Raw genomic sequence first — 7,788 nt, forward strand, 5'->3', positions numbered from 1 at the left:
ACTAATTATTTTCCAATTCCTTCATCATATCTTATTCACCTCATAGAATCAAAATTGCATGGTCTCAATTAAGCATTGTCCTATCTTGGGGCAGTCTCCAGCTTCCAACATTTTAACTCGATCCTACGAATTTATTTAGAGAATGTGTGAGTGTGTGAAAACGAACAGGATGTTTCTTGAAATAGCACTAACTAGTGTTAGAAATATCGGGCTAGTTTCTGCTCTCAGATGAGGACGAGACATGGTGAGCTAGCACATGAACCCACAGAATTTTCCATCAAAGGGGATAAATATCTCTTATAATCTATGCTGGCTAGTTACAACTACTCTACACATTATGTGCATGCATAAAAACAAAACAATGATAGAAAATAAATTCCTCTCAGAAATTCCCAAAATCATGTGTTCTCAAAACTTGTCCTTATTTATACTCCCCTGCTCTTTCTTGGTCTCTTGGATTCCTTGGGTCATCTATGCGGGCATTTTGTTAAAATGTATTTTTAAAATGAGAAAGGCTGTATGACTATTCCCTTTGTCACACATGCAGAACTAAATTGGCTCATAATTAATTCATTACCAACTGAAATATGTTGTGACAATTGGGTTGGGTGTGTGATGGTAAGAGCCTTTCCAAAGTAAAGTGTGATAGAAGCTCACCATAACTATTACGCTCAACCTTGCCTTGATCTCAAAACACAGGAGATACCTGATTCAGAACATTCACAGACTCACCATTATTGTACAATGATAATGTAGTGTATAGTGTGTGAAGTCTAGCATTAGCACAACATTGGGGATGCATTTAGTAAGGGCCTTGCCCAGCTACATTCCATTTTGGCTTAGAATTTTTGTGTTCATTTTGATTGAAAAAAGTCTGTTATATTAAAAAATAAAACAAAAAAACCAAAAACCAAAAATTACTCTTCAACACATTAAAACTCTGAAGAACTAAAAATGATTCTACCATACTCTAAGCATTACACTCAATCCTAGTGAAACTTTGTTCTTCATATGGTTACTTTGACTCTTATTAGGCTACCTGAATTATAATATAGAAAGCTCACATCAGAATAGAATAGATATGAGAAAGTTGAAGGGTCTCATATCTCCATTAACTTTTGTTAAGGAATCTAATTACTACCCTATGGAAAAGACTTTCTGACTTCAAAAAAGAAAGAAAGAAATCACCCTATCATTGAAACCACTTTGGCTAAAATTATGACAGCAAGATAAATCTAACAGGAACAGACTCCATCTTGCTTCTGACCTCACAAGCTAACTGCCCTTCCTCATTCTTGAATGTAGGCTAAGCTAACTATGGTAGAAATTTAGTTTATAGATTAACTTAAAAGCAAGGATGATAAAAGACTCTTCCGGGAAATAAGGTCCTCCTTGTTCAGAGACTGAAAATGCTTTTGTAAAACTAAGAAAAGGCCACTATGTTAGAATTATGGTGGTGCCTGAATTCTGCAATGCTAGAAGCATAGTTAAGCAATAACCAGTCATTGTTCTCTGGCTTGCTTACTGCTCAGGAATCATGTAGCTGGAGGTCACAAGATTTGTAACTTCCCCAGTTGCTCCTAGTGATAACATCCTCCCTGTGAAAACCTAAGATTGGTCTTTGAGGTATTTTTCAGCCTTCTGCATTCGGGCATGCAAACTGATGCCACCCAGACCTGTGACTCATCCCAAAGAACTGACTCAACTGGTTCTATGACCCCCACGCAGAAACTGACTCAACACGAAAAGGCAGTTTGGACATTGATTTCATCCTCAAGCAATCAGCAGCACCCATTCCCTGGTCCCCTGCCCATCAAATTTCCTTCAAAACCTCTAGCCTCTGAGCTCCTGGGGAGGCAGATTTGAGAAATATATCCTGTCCTACTGCTCACTGCCTTTTAATAATTAAACTATTTCTGTGCTACATAACCAATGTCTCAGTTTGTTGCTTTACCTGTGCAGGACAAGCTGTAACATCTTATTGGTTGTTGAATGATGCAACTCTTGGAACAACTACATTCAAATAATATCAAGAGCAAGATTCATGGATCATTGGGGAGAAGAGACTGATATCAGATTTCCCTAGGTGTTTTGATAGCCCAGATGAGAAGAGATGTTAGGGAACAAGAATGGAATATTCATGATCCTTTGACTAAGTGGATTTTCATTAAAATAAAATTTTATTAAAAATTTTCATTTTGATGAAATTTTATTTTAGCAAAGTTAAAATTTCATCTTAATGAAATTTTCTACCAGCCTCATCTTAAGAAGGAAAGAACATTCTTGCCTAAATAATAAAATAAAAATGGTAGTAGAAAGTGAGTATTACAAGTATACAAGTTACTTTAATATATATTTTTTTCTTTCATACAATTTTGGATATATCTACAGTTCAGTTGTAGATTTATTTTATTAATCATCTTTAGTACTGAATATGATTTTTAAATCAGAAAAATAATTATTTAATAAATTATTCTTAACCTTCTCCTGTGCCCTGTTTATATTATGAATCTACTGGAATTTCTAGAACTAATCCTGGGGTAGCTTGAACTTTCTCTTGTTTTTTAATTCTAAGCTCATTTGTTTAAATTTCTTTGAAACTTCCTTAACCTTATATACAATATTATTATATTGACCCTCAGCCTTGCCCATTTTTTTTTTGATTTTTAGCTTTTATGTTAAAATATACTAACTTTGGTGTGCTTTGGCTATAAAGATGATTGGAGACATCCTGCTGTTTGGGACATTGCTGATGAATGCCGGGGCAGTGCTCAACTTTAAGCTGAAAAAGAAGGACATGCAGGGCTTTGGGAAGGAGGCATGGGAGCCCAGCACAGGTGACAACACAAGGGAATTCTTACTCAGCCTCAGATACTTTTGAATCTTCACCAGCCTGTGGAACGTCTTCATCATGTGCTGCATGATTGTGCTGTTTGGCTCCTGAGTCCCAGATATGGAACCAGGAACTCATCTTCTCAGATGCTGAGTCTCTGTTCCTCCATTCCTGATGACTTCAAGAATGCTTTTAACCAGAAAACTAATAACCTTCACAGGAAGCCCAAGCTCTTGATGTTGCAGTCTGCTTAGTCCCTAGTTCAGCTAGGTCCAAGTTCTTGTACCAAGACCAAGAAGAATAAGGCACATGGACAGCAGAGAATGAGTAGAGTAGGATTTATTAAGCAGAAGGAAAGCTCTCAGCAAAGAGAAGTGCCCTGAAAGCAGGTTGCCAGAAATGGGGCTGAGTTCTTTTATACGGCAAAGACAAGGTATTCTTCTGTGGTTTCTGCCCAAATGGGAAGGGTAATGTTCTCCCTTGATATTGCATCTGCGCATGCTTGGGGTTGGCCAGAGTGACTGAATCTTGGTTATTACCCATGAATGGCTAAGCAAAACACATTAGGGGACTAAAACCACAGTGCTACTGTCATGTTAAGGATATTATAATGACTCGGGTCAAGTTAAGGACACTTAGGTTGATCTATTGCACCTGCTCCTAGGCCAGGACAGTCCCTTCTTAGCAGACATTTGGCATTAGAGGAAGTTCTTAATCAAATTTCTTTCCACTAGCTACAGGGGCTGTGCAGATGTGGTCTCACAGGTATTTTTCCACTCCCAAGACCCTCCCTCTCTATCTGCCTAACTAGCCTCTAACTGCCTCCTCTCTCGCTGGTAGGTTGAAAAATGTTTGCCAAGATGTGCACAGTCTCCCAGCCACCTCACAGTTTTCAAAGATATTTTCACTTTGGTGACTGAATTGGAATGCTATTTACTGAAGGGGTTTCAGGAGGGTTTATATAAGGGGCTGTGATAAAATTGCATTTCCCATAGATAAAAGAACATAGTGAAATCATTTCATCATATTGGAATGCCTCCTCTACCAAGCATTCATGAGAAACCTGTTTCTGGATATTTATTGGCTTATTTTTAATAGCCGTCCTTTTGGTAAGAATCATATAGATTTTTAAAACCATTTTTTAATCCAGGGATCTGAGCAGAAAGGTTGGCTTTTAAGTTTAACACAGCCTCATTTTTGAACAATGTTTGTAAGTCACATGGACATTCAGCGTTACTTGCTGAAATTGACAGCATCTGGGGTCAGCCAGGAGCCCTGTGACCAAATTCCTTTCCCATGTGAACAGGGTCCACTTGGCCACTCAGTGCAGCTGAAATTATCCCTAAGACTTTAAGAAGAGGGTCACCTGAAACAGGGACACCAGCCTTCCTGTTCAGACACTAAACTGTTAGCAAAAAGGAAGAGATAGTTCCAGATGAAGTATTTCCACAGAAGAGGAGTGTAGAACAATTGTGGGGGTTTTAGGATAAATTTTGTTTTGCCTTGCACCCGTTGTCAAATGAAATGACTTTGGGGGCCATTAAAAATACATATTAAAAACATGTGTGTGTGTGTGTGTGTGTGTGTGTGTATATTAACATAGGCAAGAACTTTTTATCTAGTTGCTCATTTTAGCCTTTTCATATTTTACAAATGTCACATTATTTTATATAATAAGTGCTAATATATAATGACTGATTATGCTGCACCAAGCACTATTCTAAGTGCTTTAACTATGTTAAATTCCACATCACCTCGATTAGTTATCCAATCTTACAGACTGGAAAACTGAAAAGAACAGGGTTAAGTAACATGTCTAACGTCTCACAGGCAATGAGTAATCCTTAATTCTAAGATTTCTAATTTCTCTTCTAGTTTCTTCTAAGATATAGAAGAAAAAAAATATAAGAAAAAGAAAATTTCTACTTTGTTGATTTATATTGTCTCATCTTGCTCCCTAATTTCCCTCTTTGTATTTTCTGGATGTTACCAATCCCTTTATTTATTTACACATTTCAAATATTTATATTAAAGGTCTTTTCAAGTGACATTAATATATCGAATCCCCAGATATAAATCCTTCCAGTTATTCAATTTACAGTTGTCTTTCTTAGCATTGCACTTTCTTATATGCCCATATACATATCTGTGGTCTAGGAGTTCAAATTCCATGAGGTTAAATCCTCAGTAGTCTCATGTGGTTCATGCCTTGTGGATGCCTTCCAGAGCATGATTTTTATGGTTGTTTTCTCCTCTTTCCTATTGGGTTCACCAATTCTTAAAAATTTGAAAATTTTAGACTTATGGTTTCTTTACTATGTGGTTTGCACAAAGTTGAGCCCTGAAATTTTATATCTTATGCTCAGGGTTTCCATTTTTTGTGATTTCATTTACTCTCACTTCCAGAATACAGTCCTAGACCAGTGTTTATACATGAGGACATTGTTTCCTAAAATCCAGTTTCAGACTGGGATCTTCATTCTTACTACTGAATGCACATAGTCCTTTATTCGTCTTTTGTAGGTGTCTCATTTTCAACCTACAATTTATCTTATATGGTCTTTGTACTTTATGCATTGTTTAGCTTTGACTCTTGGTTAGCAAAATTGACATGTTATTTTTGTTGTTGTTGTTTTGTTTTCTTTTGCTTTTCGGTCAGTTAGGCTCTTCCTTTCCAAGTCTGCGGGCTCAGATATACTTTCAATAGTTTAAATGCATGTACTCTAGCATTTTATATGATTTGGACAAGGAAAACTTTTTAAAATTCTGTTCAATACAACAATTTGATCCCATGTTACTTTGAAACTTAAATCAGTTGGACAGTAAATGTCCTCTAGGCACAGATCACCAAAACCTTCCTGAGTGAATGTCTGTGGTTTTGACCCTTTAACATTAATCTTTCTCCTGAAGAGAACAGATATATTCATTTTTAATGTAGGAATTCAAGGCTTTTTATTTATTATTTCACCTCTAACAAGGAGCCAACTCTACCTTATATGAGCAATGGGAAAGCAATATAGTTGCTCATGATTTTACTGTTTCATGGAAATGTGAATATATGCTTCAAAATTTATTTTATTTTCCATTGGTTTGGATAGTAAGGAATCAGGCAGGATGTATTATCTGCAGAAAGAAACATATGAAATGAGTGGCTTTTAGTAAAATGTGGGTAGAGAATGTTTATCAATATGAAATTCTATGTGATTATCTATTGAGTAGTAAAGTTTCATTATGCCAATCTGAATCTGGGCCTTCAACATCTAAAAAATATTTCCAGAAGTGTTATAATAGCAAAGAAAAAGAAAATTGAGCCAAGTTTAAAAATCTTTAATACTATTTATCTTTATGTCCATCAGCTTTCTGCCAAATATATTACATGCAGAATTAAATAGAATTAGAATATTCTTAATGATCTCTTTAATTAAGAACCTTTTAATAGAGCATAATGAAATGACAGGGTAGTGTATCCTATCTGAAGTAATCTCGGAATATGGAGAGGCTTCTTCAGTAGCCAAAGGCTGACAATACTATAAAGTTTCAGATTTCCAGGTCTCCAAAAAAAATAGCAAATTATTGTGTGTCACTTAGATTCAAAATAAAGTCTTTCATTGTTAAGATTCTTCATTAAAAAAAAATTTACAGTCCCACCAACAGTGTAAAGTGTTTCTATTTCTCCACATCCTCTCCAGCACCTGTTATTTCCTGACTTTTTAACAATTGCCATTCTAACTGGTGTGAAATGGTATCTCATTGTGGTTTTGATTTGCATTTCTCTGATGGCCAGTGATGGTGAGCATTTTTTCATGTGTTTTTTTGGCTACATAACTGTCTTCTTTCGAGAAGTGTCTGTTCATGTCTTTTGCCCACTTTTTGATGGGGTTGTTTTTTTCTTGTAAATTTGTTTGAGTTCATTGTAGATTCTGGATATTAGCCCTTTGTCAGATGAGTAGGTTGCAAAAATTTTCTCCCATTTTGTAGGTTGCCTGTTCACTCTGATGGTAGTTTCTTTTGCTGTGCAGAAGCTCTTTAGATCCTAGTTCAACCATTGTGGAAGTCAGTGTGGCGATTCCTCAGGGATCTAGAACTAGAAATACCATTTGACCCAGCCATCCAATTACTGGGTATATACCCAAAGGACTATAAATCATGCTGCTATAAAGACACATGCACACGTATGTTTATTGCGGCATTATTCACAATAGCAAAGACTTGGAACCAACCCAAATGTCCAACAATGATAGACTGGATTAAGAAAATGTGGCACATATACACCATGGAATACTATGCAGCCATAAAAAATGATGAGTTCATGTCCTTTGTAGGGACATGGATGAAATTGGAGATCATCATTCTCAGTAAACTATCGCAAGAACAAAAAACCAAACACCGCATATTCTCACTCATAGGTGGGAATTGAACAATGAGAACACATGGACACAGGAAGGGGAACATCACACTCTGGGGACTGTTGTGGGGTGGGGGGAGAGGGGAGGGATAGCATTAGGAGAGATACCTAATGCTAGATGACGAGTTAGTGGGTGCAGCGCACCAGCACGGCACATGTATACATATGTAACTAACCTGCACATTGTGCACATGTACCCTAAAACTTAAAGTATAATAATAATAAATTAAAAAATAAAATAAAATAAATTTAAAAGGGACAATTGGAAAATATTCCTCAACAATATTATACTTCGAGATGTCCCTGCATGAATACTAAAGGAACTTTCTACGCTGGATTTATTTGCTTGTTCAATGTTATGGCAGGTGTACTTAAAATGTAGAAATGGCTAATCATCAATATAATTTGACAAACACTTACTTAATAGGAACTCTGTGCCAGGAATCCTGATAAATTTTCTAATGAATAAGATGCAGTCCATGCTTTGGAAGAACTCCCACACTTATAGATGATATATATGTATAAGCAATTAACTTCAAAACAATGTACT

At 36.2% G+C, this 7,788-nt stretch overlaps 1 pseudogene; it reads left to right on the forward strand.

Moving 5' to 3' along the window:
• The first annotated feature begins 2,716 nt into the window (after window positions 1–2,716).
• Window positions 2,717–2,944, forward strand: LOC129143108 (small integral membrane protein 7-like; annotated as a pseudogene).
• Window positions 2,945–7,788: the final 4,844 nt, after the last annotated feature.

The sequence above is a fragment of the Pan troglodytes genome, chromosome 12 (assembly GCF_028858775.2).
Source record: "Pan troglodytes isolate AG18354 chromosome 12, NHGRI_mPanTro3-v2.0_pri, whole genome shotgun sequence".
Lineage (NCBI taxonomy): Eukaryota > Metazoa > Chordata > Mammalia > Primates > Hominidae > Pan > Pan troglodytes.